The sequence below is a fragment of the Pinus tabuliformis genome, chromosome 8 (assembly GCF_031772625.1).
Source record: "Pinus tabuliformis cultivar Carrire ecotype Pingquan chromosome 8, CPIR1, whole genome shotgun sequence".
Classification (NCBI taxonomy): domain Eukaryota; kingdom Viridiplantae; phylum Streptophyta; class Pinopsida; order Pinales; family Pinaceae; genus Pinus; species Pinus tabuliformis.
The window spans coordinates 1,336,267,776-1,336,284,837 of record NC_142294.1 but is presented as its reverse complement, the minus strand read 5'-3'; positions in this window follow the sequence as shown (position 1 = coordinate 1,336,284,837).

Below are 17,062 nucleotides of genomic sequence, written 5' to 3'. Positions count from 1 at the left end.
TAGTAATTCATGCTATGTCTTGTATCCTAGACTTGTAGGTTGCATTGATGCCAAGTGTTTAACAGAATGTAAGTCCCGATTGGGGATGGTCAAGCCTAGTCATGGAGTTTATTTTTGGTTTATTAGTCTTGTCATCATGTCTTTGATGGATTCTGGAAGTTACAACGAGTCCTGGGCAATGGCCGGAATTATGGGATAGAAAAGTGCCTTAAATTCCGCGGACGTTGCACAGGTATGCTAGGAAAAGTTCATGGACACTAGCTTGCTGGCCAATGAGAGCATCCAGAGGTCCCTGGATGCTAGCATGCCCATAGCATGAGAGTGTCTAGAGGTCAAGGGGTCTAAAAGATCAGTGCGACCGAGGGGCAGGATGCCTAAGTAGCTGAGATGTCTCTTGGGGATGTTGTTGTTGATGTGGAAGGTATGGTTGATGTGTTCCATCGATTCCATTTCCTTAAGGTCACCAAGGAGGTTGAATCCCTTCATAGTGGCCTCTCTCGTCGCATGTTTACCACGGTTGGTTGGTTACTTAGGTAGATGTGGGAGGAGGGTGGTTACGTTAGTCACCTGGAAAGGTTTATTAACTCTTGAAGGTTCTGTAGCATGTGTGAAAGGTCAGATTGGTTTGGTTTTGTCAATTCCACTTCCTTAACTATACATGGGGAGTTGAATCACAACATATTAGCCTCTCAGCACATGTTTACCCCAACTAATAGGTTAACTTGGGTAAATGTGGGAGGATGGCATTACAATTTCCACCTTCTGCACTATTTGGAGGGGCCCTCAATTTACTTTGTCATCCCTCAATTAGCCTCATGCTTGGGAAATTAGGATCCCAATTTATCTAGAGACAGAGTGGGAAGTATACCGGAACAATATCTATCATGGAGGTATCATGTTGTCAACTTGCCCGAACAATCTAGTTTGGAGAGGTCATTTAATTGATGGAAGGATTTTGGCCTATGAATCATATGAGCACATCACTTCTTGCTCACAAAATCTCCCTTTTACCAATCTCACTGCCCAAATGTGGTCTTGGGATGTCCCCCTCAAGATTTTATGCTTCACATGGTTTATCTTGCACAATCATATATTAACCTGAGATACTCTATTAAAGAAAGGTTATGTGGCCCTGGCAGATGCTCTTTCTACAAAAATTATTTGGAAGATTGTTTACATATTTCATTCTCTACCCTTTCTCTCAGGACATCTAAATGAAGGTGTCCTCTCTCTCGGGGATGTACGTCATTGGTGACAAGTCCTCCATTACTACTTGGATTTGTTCTTTGGAAAATGAATCAATAGAATTCCAGGTTGTTCGTCTTTACGTTTTTTGGGGCATATGGTGCTCTCATAAATCGTACATCTTTGAAGATACCTCTCATGATTCTAAATTGATATCTCTTCACATCGTTTCACATTTTTAGGAGATTGTTCCCTGGTGCCCCAAAGAATCATCTAGGTCAATCTCTCTGGTGGACTTGTCCAAATTTTCCCTATTTGCTTCTTCGACGGGGCTTATGCTAGTGGGAATTGTGGTTGTGGAGTCTCCCTACACATCAACTCAGAATTTTCCTATCACTTCAGGTGGTTTGCCGGCTTTGGAGACAATTGTAGGGCAGAAATGTAGACCTTATGGGGTGCCTTACAAGTGGCACAATGACTTAGCGTAGAAAACTTTCTAGTTGTTTGGGTCTCCCTCTCAACAATCAGATGGATCCAAGACTATAAAGTCTTATAGGTTCCATCCCTTTTCAACTGGATGCCATGGATTTTGGGCCTTAAGTCCCTCTTCTCGGTGATTTCCTTCTAGCATGTCTTCACGGAACATAATTCTGAAGTTGAAGCACTCTCTAAGCAAGCTTTGTCTCTTCTTCCGGGGATGATGCATTTTTAGCTGATTACAGAGGGTATTCCCCATAGTCAAGGCTCTTTTGAATTTTCTTAAATCTCCCTGCTTTCCTATGGTATCTCTATGGTTTACAGGGACTCTGTCGCTATTTCTGGAACCTTGATCTAGTTTCCTATTTATTCTAAGAGTGGATCATTTTGTTATACTCAAACATTTTGTTCTTTTGACTCTCTGTACTTTTGTGCTCTGTAACCTATTTTTTCCACAGGGTGGTAATATCGGTTAACAATGGCAATATAGGTTTTCTTAGACTATAGATATATGTATTGTCTTGCTCTAGATCTATGACCATGTAACACACTTTCCTTCTTAATGAAAATGTTTTGTTTTTTTCTCTTTAAAAAAAATAAATTATTCAGGTTCACAGAGGAGCTACTAAATAAGGTCATGCAAATCGTATTGAAAAGGCAACACCAAAATATCCAAATGCTTTGCTAAAAAAATAGAATAACATGGAAGCACAATGCCATTAGAGAAGTAGGTAGAGACTAACGAATTTGTTCCCATGTAAATCATGAAGCACTGGCAAACCTTCAGATACAAGAAATCGAAGTGAGCTACTTGCAAACGCACCACAATACAAGTGAGAAGAATATATGGTGGGAGGATCCAATTCAGATTGTGAAACATTTGATAACCCTTCCTTAAATTGGTTGCCTGGGAATGGAAGCTGCTTGGGGCAGTCAACATTCACAACAATTGTAAAATTTCTTGTTAGTGAGTTGCCACTGACATCAAAATAAATCATACAGGAAATAGGAAGCTCTTGAGGAATCTCACTTGTAAGATGACTAGAGCTCAAATCAAGGAAAAATAAGTTTTTGCATTGCCCCAAACCTGCAGGAATTTGGCCGGTAAGGAGGTTTTGACCTTAATAAGGACTTGCAAGTTACAATTATCCCAAATTTTGGGTAAGGAGCCATTCGAACTTGTCACTGGTGCCCATATAATGTGAAGCTTGGGAATGCATCACAAATTTCACTAAACCCAATGGGAGTTATGGCCCAATCTCCAGTCTAGTGGTCTTATGAAAGATTATGGAAGAAAAAATATTGTGCATTGTATTAAGAGGTCATAGACTCGTAAGTATTTATTTGGATATATGGGGCTCTTTTTAACATAATTTGGATATGAATCCCTCTACAAGTGAAATTCGATGATATATTTGTAGCCTTTTTATGGGATGTTGGTGTCCTTTGAAGTGAAAAATGCAGGAATAGAAGTCTCAACTTTGCACACATATCCCTGTCCGAATCCACAATCTTTGCCTAATGTTTTATCAGGTCTATAAAGAATTCAACAATGGCCTCCAATCAGAAGGATTTCAGCCAACAAAAAAAACTTTATGGAAAGACCACTGCGTCGAGGAACTCCATGATGACCTTTAACTGATCTATGTCGGGCTTGACCGACACCTATGAGAGAAGCCTTGCCTTGGCAAGCAACGAATTCGTGACCCTGGGAGATCTGTCTCTCAGGGATCCTAGTGGAGGGCATCTACTCTAAATCCAACCACACTTTCTCGACCACTAGCTGCAGGTGTTGTGACAACACTTTCTAGAGGGAGCTGACTCCATGACTTTGTGTCAGTTTTTATTTGGACTGAGGCCGAGGAAATTGGAGTGCGTGGATTGGTTGGGTTGAACAACCCAACCCGACAGAGAAAACACCTTGGTGTAATAACGTTGTTTTGTTTTGTTTTGTTTTTTTTTTTTTTTTTTTATTTCGAGAGGAAGAATGTTCAAGGTTTTGATGTACTTATTGACCGTTAAAATTATTATGGAAATAAATTAAATTATAGTTTTGAGGTATTTTAATATATAGGTTTTGTTTATTTCTCAATTAAAAAAATGTTATATTAAAATCAGGTGCTTTTAGTTATTATACGAAATAAATGGTTATTTTCGTAATCTATTATTTTTATAATAGAAATTTAGAATTTTTTGTTTTTTAAATAAATAAAAAAATTATGTGGACAAGTGAGATTTAATAAAAAAGATATATTCTATGTATAATGGTATTATATTATATTAAATTTTAGGTTAATCAATTTTTTCTTTATTATTTTATTTCAATTATTTTAACAATAGCATATTTAAATTTCATAATTATTGCTGCAAAAAAAAATAAGGTTAAAGAAAATAAGATTAGTCCAGTCATATAAATTAAACAGGTGATAAACATTAAGAACCATGAATACATGATAAAGATCAAAACACTTATATCATGATACATTTCACGTTATTAGAATTTAAATAATCATAGAAAATAACTAATTTATAACTTTATTTTAAATTATTCTTATTATTAATTAAAAAAAATTAATGTGTAAGTTAAACATATATACATTTTAAAAACATGTAACAAAATTCTTAACCATGAAGATTCTTAATATGTAAATAGGCTACGTAACCTTACCATGCACCAATATTATGACTTATCAATACCACATACCCAATAAACCTTAACTCTAAGAACCACTTGGTAATTATTCATATGACATTTTTGTAACTAATCAATTTAATTAAAAGAACAAAAAGGCATAGCTACTTTGTAAATAAATTTCAATCTTTGATTTGTGAATATACTAAGAATATTCTAGAATATTTTGTGGAGGTTAAATCCCTACCATCCACCTAATCATTATTAATAACTTATTCCAAATTAGACACACCTATGGCTTTAATTAAAAAATAAAATTAAAAAAATATGATTCAAGTAAGAAAGAACCATTACTATATAAAAAATTAAAATAAAAAAAAAATTCTCATTATTTTGAAATTTAACTTTAATAATACTAGACTTATCAATATTATGTTTAATTTATCTAAAATTTATATTATCATTACAAAAAAATATAAAACCTAAATTATTGTACTTATTACAAATTAATAGTATAAAAAACACCTTAAAAACAAAATCATTCGAATCGTAAGTACCTCATGTATATTTTGCGCATGTAAAAAATCTTTGGTTAGTTAAATAATCATAAGCATTTCATTTGTATTTCAGGTATATCTCATACCTATCAAGTAAATAATCTTTTGAGATTATTTAATATTTTATAAAGACATGTTTATAAGAGTATTTTTAATTTATTTAAAATTTATATTATAAATCAGAATTTTGTGAGAGATTTTTCAGCGAAAATCACATGGAGTATCATTTGTGGACGCGTTTCGAACCAACTAGTGTGGTTCATCGTCAGGATAAGTTCGAAACCTGTCGACAAATGATACTCTATGTGATTTTCGCTGAAAAATCTCTCACAATCTTGATATAGATCACAGAAGCCTGAACTCTATAAATCAGAACTTATTAAAAAAAACTATAAAACCTAAATTATTTTACTCATTACAAATTAATATAATATAAAAAACACCTTAAAAATAAAATCATTCAAATAGTAACTACCTCATGTATATTTTGTGCATGTAAAAGATCTCTAGTTACTTAAATAATCATAAGTATTTCATTTGTATTTTAGGTATATCTCATAAATAATCCTTTTTTACATAAATGGTAGTAAATATTTTATAAAGATAGGTTTATAAAAGTATTATTTTTATATTTTCACACATAAATGATTAAATTAAACTGTAACTAATTATTATTATTTTATTTCAATTACTTCAATGATAATATATATGTAATTTCTAAAAAAAAATTGTCAAAAATGAGATTAAAGTAAAAAAGAATTATTACTATAAAAAGCAAAGGTTACATAGTAGCTAGTCACTCCCACTTAATTTAAATATAACTAAATTAGAGTAGAAAACAATAAAAAAACAAAATTTTAAAATGTTATAATTAGATTAATTTTAAATTGTAATTAAATGCATTATTAAATTTTGTAAATTAACATTATTTGTCTTGCAACATAGAAATAATTATTAATAGTTTACATTTGGTTTTTTATAGTTTGTGGATATGGTCTTATGAAAATCTTATTATTAGACTTGGGTATAGAGGTCCTATCATAGATTTCTAGTATACCTTGGTTTGTGAATATGAGAAATTTTATATTTATTCATATTACAAATATCTTATTATTTTGAATATCATTCATTCATTAATAGTGTAAAATCTATCATATGTAGTTAAGTTCACACAAAAACCTAAGTGACCTCTACCCCTTAAAAATATAATGTAAAAATAAAAATATATCTCTCACATACCATTAATAAATCTTTTTAAATTACATATGTGATTTTAAATAATCATTTAAAATTATATATGTAATTTTAAATAATGTTTTTTTATTCGATTATATTAATCATTGCCCATTTTTATAAATAGGAATATAATATTATTATACTTATTAGCAATAATTGTATCACCTTCCCAAAACAAATTGTATCATAAATGCCCATCCTACACCTTGATGTGATCTATATACTTTTGGTTAATTAATAGAGGCAAAGAGTTGTAAACATGTTCAATTTGATAACCAATCAAATTAAACATAAATAGATTAAATTAATTTTTAAAAAATCATATATTTCAATGTGTAATGTTATACTATAGGCCTGACCAAAAACCATTACAATATCCATTACCTTGAAACATAAATAATAAGATTAACAAAATTTACAATACAAGTATATTAGAACTATTTAAACATAATTTTATTTAAAATTTATGTTTATGTTTAAATAGATCCAATATAATTAATCTTATTATAATCAAATAATTTTTACATCTTATTATAATCAAATAATTTTTCTTTAATCTTATCTTTTTAATAGTAATAGTTCTTTTCCACTTTAATATTATTTTTTTATGAAGATAGTTATCACATACATATATATTATCATTAAAATAATTAAAATAAATAATAATAAAAAATTGATAAACAATTAAATCAAATATTTTATCTATATATATCTATATCTATATATATATTAAAATCTAAATTATTATATTTATTATCATCTAATATAATATAAAAAAACCACCAAAAAGAAATGAAATAATCCCCATAAAAGTTTTAAAAAATCATCCCAATTAAATCATTCAAATAGTAATTAGTACCTCATGTATATTTTGTGCATTCTAGGGAAAAATCCTTTTGTTACTTATATAAAAATGAGTGATTTTTTTTCGGTTACGAATAAGTATGTCATTTGCATCGAGTGCATTGTAAACAATCTTTTTTCACTTAAATAGTAATAAATATTTTATTTTCATGTTGGGTATTCATGTTCAGTAAATACTATTCTTGATGACCGATTGAATACTATTCTTGATGATAGATTATAGTAATCTAACTTCAATAGTTGATTAAAAAGGGTAAATTTTGAACATTCTAAAAAAAACTAAATTAAATTTTTAAATAGGGATGGTAAAAAGTTTGTTTTTGTTTTTATTTTTTTATTTATGAGAAATTATAATTTATTGGAATGATTTAGGTTAAGTGTAAGATGATATTTAATGATTATTATTATAACTTAAAAGTATATGTAATATTATGTAAGTTAGATATACTAATAACTTGTTATTTAGCAATGCTTTCAGGCATGTAAGACACATTAGAGTGGATCATAGTGCCAAGGAATAAAGAAGAGATTTACCATGTATTTAAAAATAAATGTTATATCTTGTTGCACCGTTCTCAAACCTTCTATGGAAGAGATGTTGGAATGTCTTGTCTTGTAAACATGTTGACTTGGTCAAATTACAAATAAAATAAAATAATAAAATTAATAATTATAATTATAATTAATAATTAAATCGTTCTAGATCCATCTTAACTTTGTATCTACCAAGCACCTAGAAGGATCAAATCTCTTGAGGTGCAAATCTCTTTTAGAGTGAAAATATACTTGATCCCTCTCAGACTTAGTAGATCCAGAGTTAAGATGGATCTAGGCTAGTTTTATACAACAATAACAATTTTTGTTTAATTTTAGCTCTTTCAAAGACAAAACAAAAATCCTATTTCATTTTGGCACTCCTTACTTAGCTCATTCTTTCACATATTTAATAAGTTTATTTATACTTCTTTTACAAATAAATTCATTTTAACTATTTATAAATGATGTGAGATAATCGTAACAACTATTTCGAAGGGTTGTTATATTTTTTGTTAGTTACAATCGTTGTTTAGCATGGAAGGAATCATGGAGATTTAGGGAAAATGATTATGGAAGCATTTTTTATTTCTTGTATTATTTTTCTTGTGACTATAGCAATCGTCACATGGTGCTTCATCGTTCTCATGGCATATTTATGAAAGTGGAATGGAATCATTGCAATGGTGAGATATTCCTCTATTTCATTCCTCCTCACAATTGATAGGTTGTCACTTTATTTTATAATGCACAAGACAATCCATGAGAGCTATTTTCATTAGCTTGTTTATGCATAGATCCAACACACTAAGCTATGATAATTTCTAGTTTCCTTGGGGATGGGTTTCAACTCATATGCATCTAAAAAAGCATAAGATTTTAGACTTACAATTATTATGCTAAAATATCATTCAAAGGTAGGCCATAAGAAGAGTATGGATAATGTGTTTTCATATGGTCGTTGTGAAGTTTTCTTTGCTTGCTTGGTCTTATACCCTAGAATGGGCACTGTAAACCAAGTGGTCGAATTCCATCTTGTTCATGGGATATCAGTTTGAGTGCTTATGTAGATCTTGCTACTAAAGGGTTTACTAGTGGGAACTTTTTGTAAGATTGTGGATTCATTTGCACGCAGGATCTAGTTGCAAAAAGAAACAATAATATTACTTGAAAGCTTGAGAAATTAAAAAGAAGAGAGAAAATAAGAGACTAAATTAATTATAGATAATAAAGATAATAGAGAGAAAATAGAATGAGAGACCAACTCAAATTATTTTAATTACATCCAATGCCATGAGCACATATTTATAACATTCTCTATGTGAGAGGAAGAATGTTTGCTAGGTTGGGGTCCCTTGTGTTTATATAGTAAAACAAGAATCAATTCCCCCTTAGTTTCATTAACTAGCCCAAGAATGGAGTTAACTATTAAAAAATGGAGTTAGAGTTAATAACATAGTTGAATAAGGATATGATTAGCCATAAATAAGTGAGAGCTTTAGAAAGAACTCCACATGCAACTCCTAACTCTAAAATTACAACTAATCTCTAAAAATAGAACTAAATCTCAAGAGATGAGGTTTCCAAGAATAAAAGTATAAGTGGATAGGGTTATCTATAGAAATAGTAAGGGAAGTGCACACTTGTGTAGGAGATGGATAAGGACAAGGAAGTGAATTATAAATACAATGTCACACCTATTTCATTCGCTAGATATTGCCACATGTCATCCTACATGGCAACACCTACTAAAAATAGACACACTAAAAAATTAAATTATTTTAAATAATAATCCTCTTAAACAATAGGAAATGTGCATATACTCCAATATCCCCCCACCCCCTGAACAAAAATTAAAGAGTGCATAATAAATGAGTCCTTGCAATTTTCAACCATGTTAAGTACTCATGTACCAAAAACATATCAAAACTATGACAAATGAGATAAAGAGGGAAAACCCAGTGGAAAGAAATGGCCCCCACCCCCAAAATGGAATGATAACATATTAACTATTATGTAGTTATGTTCTTCACCTCCAAGATATCTCACAAAGCTCTAAACTTATGCTCGATGAAGGTCTTGGTGAAGATGTCTGTAGTCAATTTTAAATAAGGATAGTCTTACATATCAATGGCCCTATCATGGATTTGCCCTCTAATGAAGTGCATATGTACCTCTATGCGCATAGTTCTCTACTATAGTACTAGATCTCTACATAGCTTTAGTGTACTCTAATTATCAAAGCAAATGACAATTAGTTGATGAAAGTGTATACCCAACTATATGAGGCAACTATCGTAACTATATAGACTGAGTTGTATCGTTCACCACACCTCTATGCTTTTCCTTTATGGATGTCAAAGAAATGGATGAATAGTTTTTGTTGGGCCAACATATAGGAATAGATCCAAGGCCGAGGACATAACCCAAGGTTTACTTGTGTTAGTGCAATCACTGGCCCAATTTGAATATGTGTAACCAAAAAGGTCTAAAGTGCACCCTACTACGTAATGTATACTAAGCTAGTGGCCTCCTTAACATACTGAAGTATCCTCTTGGATGCTTTCTGATGAAATTCATGTGGCTCTTCTGTGTACCTAAAAATCACTCTAACAACATAGGAAATGCCAGGATGAGAGTGACTGAGGTATATAATACTCCTAACCAACTATCAATACTTGGTATAATAAACCAAAGGTGTAGCATCTCCATATTATAACTTCGCTCTATATAGAAATGGTGATGCAATTGGCTTGCAATCTATTATCCAAAACATGCCAAGTAGATTTCTGGTGTACTTGAATGAAGTCATCTTGATTCCTGAATCATATTGACTGATTTCAAGGCTAAAAAATAATGTAAATCCTATATCTTTCATGCAAGGTGGACTTTACTGCAATAATGGATGAGACTAAAATCCTTGTGATTAGTAAAGCACCTATATATAATACTATGGGCAATAGAGAGTCATTATGTCCCAACATATACACATTAGGATTGAAATTGCAATGAAAAAAACCTTGAGAGAGAAGATAATAATCCATTTTTTCATACCAAGTGTGAGGTATCTACTCAAGTTCATATAAATATCTCTTCAACTTGCAGACAAATGATGGATCTTGATTTGGTCAATATTATTTTATTATTTTCCTTTTTCGAGATCAACCTAATACTTTGCTATAAATAATAGGGCTTTTCATTCATTCTTCACCAAGATCATTATCATTGTCACCATTATCATCTCGTGCCATTTGAGCTCCCACTTGAGTTCTATCTTTGTTTTGGGTTTTTTTTCATATTGAGAGAGAGAAACAGACCGCAGAAGCACAAGGACATCAAAGGACCCATCCCACGGAGGGGGATTTATAGATCCATGTTGTAAATATTCTTCACCAGGTGTTATTAATAAAATCTTATTCATTTAATGTCTTATTTTATTAGGTTATTGCATCAGTTATATTTTTTTTTCTATGTTTTAGATTGCACATGATCTTTTTGCTACAAAGTCTTCTTCTTTTGTCATTGCACATCTAAAGCGTAAACAACCACTTCTTGTTATGAGGGTCGCTTGTCACCAATGACTTAAGCGAAGTATTTTTGGTACACCTTTTTATAATATTTACACTAACAACTAGCCTAGCCTTATACTCACTTAAAAGTACAACTACTACCATCTTAGATATATACGGGATAACAAAAATAAATAAACTCTATACTATGGGATTCCATAGCTTTCCTCTTATATTAAGGTATGTGGTCCCATGCGTGAGATCCAAAAATATAAAATTGCATAACATCAGATTTCTTATTGCTTCAAGCATAAAAGGGTGTTACTCCTTTTGAATATTTATGGGGAACTCCATTCTGAATGTACCTTGCATAATTTATAGCCTTGACCCATAACTTTGGAGGAAGTGATATATCTATAACATTCAGTTAGCCATTTCTTTCATGGTCCTATTCTTTCTCTCTGATACTCCATTTTGTTGTGGAGTATATGGAACAATGTGTTGCAAATATATCATTGCCTCAGAGAAAATATGCTCCACATCCATATTTACACATTCCCACCCATTATCTATCTAGAGGATTTGGATCATTTTCCCTGCTTGATTCTCTATAAGTTCTTAATATTTAAGACCGTAAAAAATTTCATATTTAATCTTGAGAAAATAAATCCATGTATATCTCGAACAGTCATCAATAAAAGTAATAACATACTTATCATTTCTTAATGATGGGTGTGGAAAGGGACATGTGATATCACTATGTACTAACTTAAGGGGTGAATATGCTTTCCATCATTTTCCTTTCTTTTATTCTCTCATAACTGAGAAGGTGTGGAAAGGGACCTGTGATATCACTATGTACTAACTCAAGGGGTGAAGATGCTCTCCATGCGTTTCCTTTCTCATATTTTTCTTTGGGATGTTTTCCAAGTATGTAACCTTGATAAATACCATCTATGAACTGTATGTTGGGTATATCATTCATGATTCCCTACTTTATTAGTTGCTATAAGTACCTAATATTAAAATGCCAAATTCTCTCATGCCATAATATTCTTTCTTCATCAACATGTCTTAGAAGCATAAAACAATTATATTTAGGAACAAAATGAGAAATGGTATACAACCTAGAATGTTGATCCACCTCCCTAGTAGCAACTGTGGGACCATTTGACATCTTAGGTATAACCACTAAATATGGAGTGAATTCAACCCTCTTTCATGCACCCGAATGTGTGATTTGATAGACTGAGAATACATTTATGGATAGTTTTGGAACATACAAGACATTCTACAGACATTCTTCATCTAAATCCACTCCACCTTGTCCATAAATGTTAAGAGGAGTATGATCTCCCATTAAAATAGGAGAATTGGTGCAAGATTTCAAAGAAGAGAAAGTATATTTTGAGGTAGCCATACAAGGAGGCTCTAGAATCTAAAATCCAAGTATTAGGTGAGAAAGAAATAACAATAAAAACCACAACGATTACCTTGATCTTATAGTGGCTTGTTTGCAAACTTCTTCTTGACATTGCTTGATATATAATATACAAGGTTATGTTATAGAAGAACTTGTACCATAAGATCAGTGGTATTCTTCATGCATGAATTATCTAGATAAAACCCTCTATTTCAAGAACTATACTTCATTCTCTCATTTGTTTGTCATGATTTAGAGTTAGAAATCTCCTCGGTGGTTTTATTTGTTGAAAATAGCAACAAGAATGGGAAAAATACATTAAGAAAAATATTAATTTAATTTGTCCTTGATTTAAATTAGGAATTAATTTGTAATTCTATTTCTCATAGCAACTTGTCACAATTAACTAAGTTAATTTGACTTAGTTGGCTGAGTAAATTCGAGTTGGGAGTCTATCTAGAGTCATGTAGAGTGATCCCTAAATTTTAGGGGCCCAAGTTGAGTTAATATTGAGATGTAATTATTTAATTCAATTTAACTCAGTTAAATTCAGTTAAACTAGTTCTAACTGATGGAGGAACTAGTGAGAGGTCAAGTTTATTAATTTTGACTTTCACATGTAGTGATCAATCAGATAACTGATAATTCACTCATAAATAACTCATGCATGCTAGTTCCAAGAAAGACCTAGTTGAGATTAGAGTTCAAGGACAGTGTACTATCAGTTGTAAAATCATCTAAATTAAACAGATGGTGCATGCAATCAGAAGAAGTCATAAAATAAATCATTCCTTAATTAGAAAACTCACTAATTTTAGCCATTTGAATTGCCTTTAAAAGGAGGAATGAAGGCACAAGTTTAATCATTGTTTTGGTGAGCATGAGTTGGTGAGACCAAGCAATAGGAAGCACAAGTTTGTGCATGGAGCTTGTGAGAGCAAGGAAGTAGGACCTTGGCAGGCAACAAATTTGGCTAAGTATTGGCTTGATCTAGTTTGTGAAGTAATGAGATAGATTGTACTTGTGCATAGATTGTTCAGGTTAAATAAGCATTGTATTTTCTTCTCAGATCTTTTGATTAATGCAATATACATATAGCAGGGGTTTTTAGCTATGGCTTTCCCCAGAAAATTATTGTGTTATGTGTGATTGAAATTCTTCCTTTTCTACTTCATGATTTCATCGATCAATTTTTGTTTCTGCTAATGAGTAGTGTAGATTCAATTCAATTGTCTTAGCATATTACAATCTACAATTTGAATCTAAAAGGAATTTATACATGGAATCAGAGGTGATATCACTATAGAAGAGAATAATTTGAATTTGTCCTTGTATATTGATGGAGCTCTAGTTCAGGACAAATCCAGAAGACCCTATGTGCAAACTTCTTAATGGAGCTAAAAGGCTACCAGTGGGAAGATCGACGAGCCAATGTTTAGTGACATAAAAGTGAGTTGTGATCATTGATATTGGCATAATGAGGAGCAACGAGATCAAGTCTCAGAGGGAGTCTATTTTCAGAGGGAGCAACCTTATGGAATCTAGTACTTCAAGATCTAGGGATATCAGACTCATTATTGCAGTAGTTGCATCAGTAGTGCGGAAGCAACAACAAAGCAGTAACAACACTAGTATGAGAAGATTAGATTTAGATAATGCATGCAAAGCATTGAGGAGCAAGGCAAAGGCTAGAGACTTGGTGGTTGAGAGGGAGCATGAATTACCTCTCAACATGCAAACTCAGATGCCGCCTCAGCAAGTTGTGGAGCAACTACATTTAGAAAAGAGGAGATGATATCGAGTGGAGACATCCACTTAAGCAAGGACCTCTAGTAGGGGGGAATTTCAAGCCAAGTGGGAAGAGGGAGCACATGCAACCATACATCCAGGTGAGAGATGGGGCGATGTGAAGCAATAGTCCCAAGAGTTCAAAAACTAGGCAAGATCCATTGAGGTGTTTTTTTGTCTCATGGATCATTACCCTACTACGGGGGCCTACAATATTGAGTAGCAGAAGGATCAGTGTCAGTCAGATACTAAGGAGTGCAGACCAGTGTTGACAACAGAGAAAGAGGCTCAGTAGTAGAGTCAGAAGCAACACAATTTTTCTAGTAGACAGTTGTAGACATAGTTGATTAAGTTTATTTTGTTTGGATGTTTTTTTTTAGGTTGCAAATGTTGCAGTAGAAACAATAACAATGAAAAGTGTTGCATGCATAACATTCCAAAGGTACCAGATTAGGATAGAGTTGAATTCATTTTTTGTTGAGAGGGAGTATTGAAAATAGCAACAAGAAATGTTAAAAATAACATCTAGAAAAACATTTACTCAATTTGTCCTTGAATTAAATTGTAATTATAATTCTCATAGCAACTTATAACAATTAACTAAGTTAAGTTGACTCAGTTGGCTCAGTAAATTCGCTTTGGGAGTCTATCTAGAGTCATGTAGAGTGATCCCTAAATTTTAGGGGCCTAGGTTGAGTTATTATTGAGTTGTAATTATTTAATTCAGTTTAACTGAGTTAAATTCAGTTAAACTAGTTCTAACTGATGGAGGAACTAGTGAGAGGTAAAGTGTATTAATTTGGACTTAATTCACATGCAGTGATCAATTAGGTAACTGATAATCACTCATAAATAACTCATGCATGTCAATTATGAGAAAGACCCAATCGGGATTGGAGTTCAGGGACAATGTACTATGAGTTGTAAAATCAACTAAATTAAATAGACGGTGCATGCAATCAGAAGAAGGGCTAAAATAAATCATTCCTTGATTAGAAAACTCACTAATTTGAGCCATTCAAATTTCCTTTAAAAGGAGGAATGAAGGAAAAAGTTTAATAATTGTTTTGGTGAGCACGAGTTGGTGAGACCAAGCAATAGGAAGCACAAGTTTATGTGGGGAGCTTGTGAGAGCAAGAAAGTAGGAGCTTGTAAGGCATCAGATTTGGCTAAGTATTGGCTTGAGTTGGTTTGTGAAGCAGTGGTATAGGTTGTACTTATGCAAAGATTGTTTGGGTTGAACAAGCATTGTATTTTCTTCTAATATATTTTGATTAATGCAATATACAGATAGCAGGAGTTTTTAGCTGTGGCTTTCCCCATAAATTTATTTTGTTATGTGCGATTGAAATTAATCCTTTTCTACTTCGTGGTTTCATCGGTCAAATTTTTTTCTTCCGTTGATGAGTATAATAGATTCAAGTCAATTGTTTTAGCATATTACAATTTGCAGTTTGAATCTAAAAGGAATTGCTACATGGGATCAGAGCTAAAATCACTATAGAAGAGAAGAATTCGAAATTGTCCTTGTAGACTGATGGAGCCCTAGTTCAAGGAAGGTCCAAAGGACCCTATGTGCAGACTTCTTAATGGAGCTAAAAGGCTGCGAGTGGGAAGATCAACGAGCCAATGTTTAGTGACAATAAAGGGAGTTGTCATCATTGATATTGGCATAATGAGGAGCAGAGAGATCAAGACTCAAAGGGAGTCTAGTTTTAGAGGGAGTAGCCCTATGGAAGCTAGTACTTCAGTATCTGGGGAGATCAAGCTCATTATTGTAGTAGGTACAACAAAAATGCAGAAGTAGCAGCACAACAGTAACAACAATAATATGACCATATGAGATTTAGCTCATACATGCAAAGTATTGAGGAGAAAGGAAAAGGTTAGAGACTTGGTGGTTGAGATGGAGCATGAATTACCTCTCAACATGCAGCCTTAGCAAGTTGTGGCGAGACCAGAATTGGAGAAGCGAAGAGGAGACTAAGTGGAGATATCCACTCAGGCAATGACCTCTAGTAGGGGGGATTTCAAGCCAAATAGGCAGAGGGAGCACATGCAGCCATACCTCCAAGTGAGAGGTGGGGAAATGTGAAGCAATAGTCCCAATAGTTCAGAATTTGAGTAGGATCCATTGAGGTTTTTTTTGTATCATGGATCATTACCTTGCTATGGGGTCCCACAATATTCAGTAGTAGGAGGATCAGTGTTAGTCATATACAGAGGAGTGCAGAGTAGTGTTGATAGCACAAAAAGAGACTTAGTAGCAGAGTTAGCAACGACACAGTTTTTCCAGTAGACAGTTGTAGACATAATTTATTCGGTTTATTTTGTTTGGATGTGTTTTTTAGGTTGCAGATGTTGTAGTAGCAACAACAACAATGACAAGTGTTGCATGCAGAACATTCTAAAGGTACCAGATCATGATAGAGTTGAATTCCTTTCTTGTTGAGAGGGAGTGTTGAAAATAGCAACAAGAAATGTTAAAAATAACATCAAGAAAAATCTTAATTTAATTGTCCATGAATTAAATTAGGGATTAAATTGTAATTCTAATTCTCATAGCAACTTGTAACAGTTAACTAACTTAATTTGACTTAGTTGGCTCAGTAAATTCGAGTTGGGAGTATGTCTAAAGTCATGTAGAGTGATCCCTAGATTTTAGGGGCCCAAGTTGAGTTATTATTGAGATGTAATTATTTAATTTAGTTTAACTGAGTTAAATTCAGTTAAACTAGTTCTAACTGATGGAGGAACTAGTGAGAGGTAAAGTGTATTAATTTGGACTTAATTCACATGTAGTGATCAACCAGATAACAGATAATTCACTCATAAATAACTCATGCATGTCAGTTAT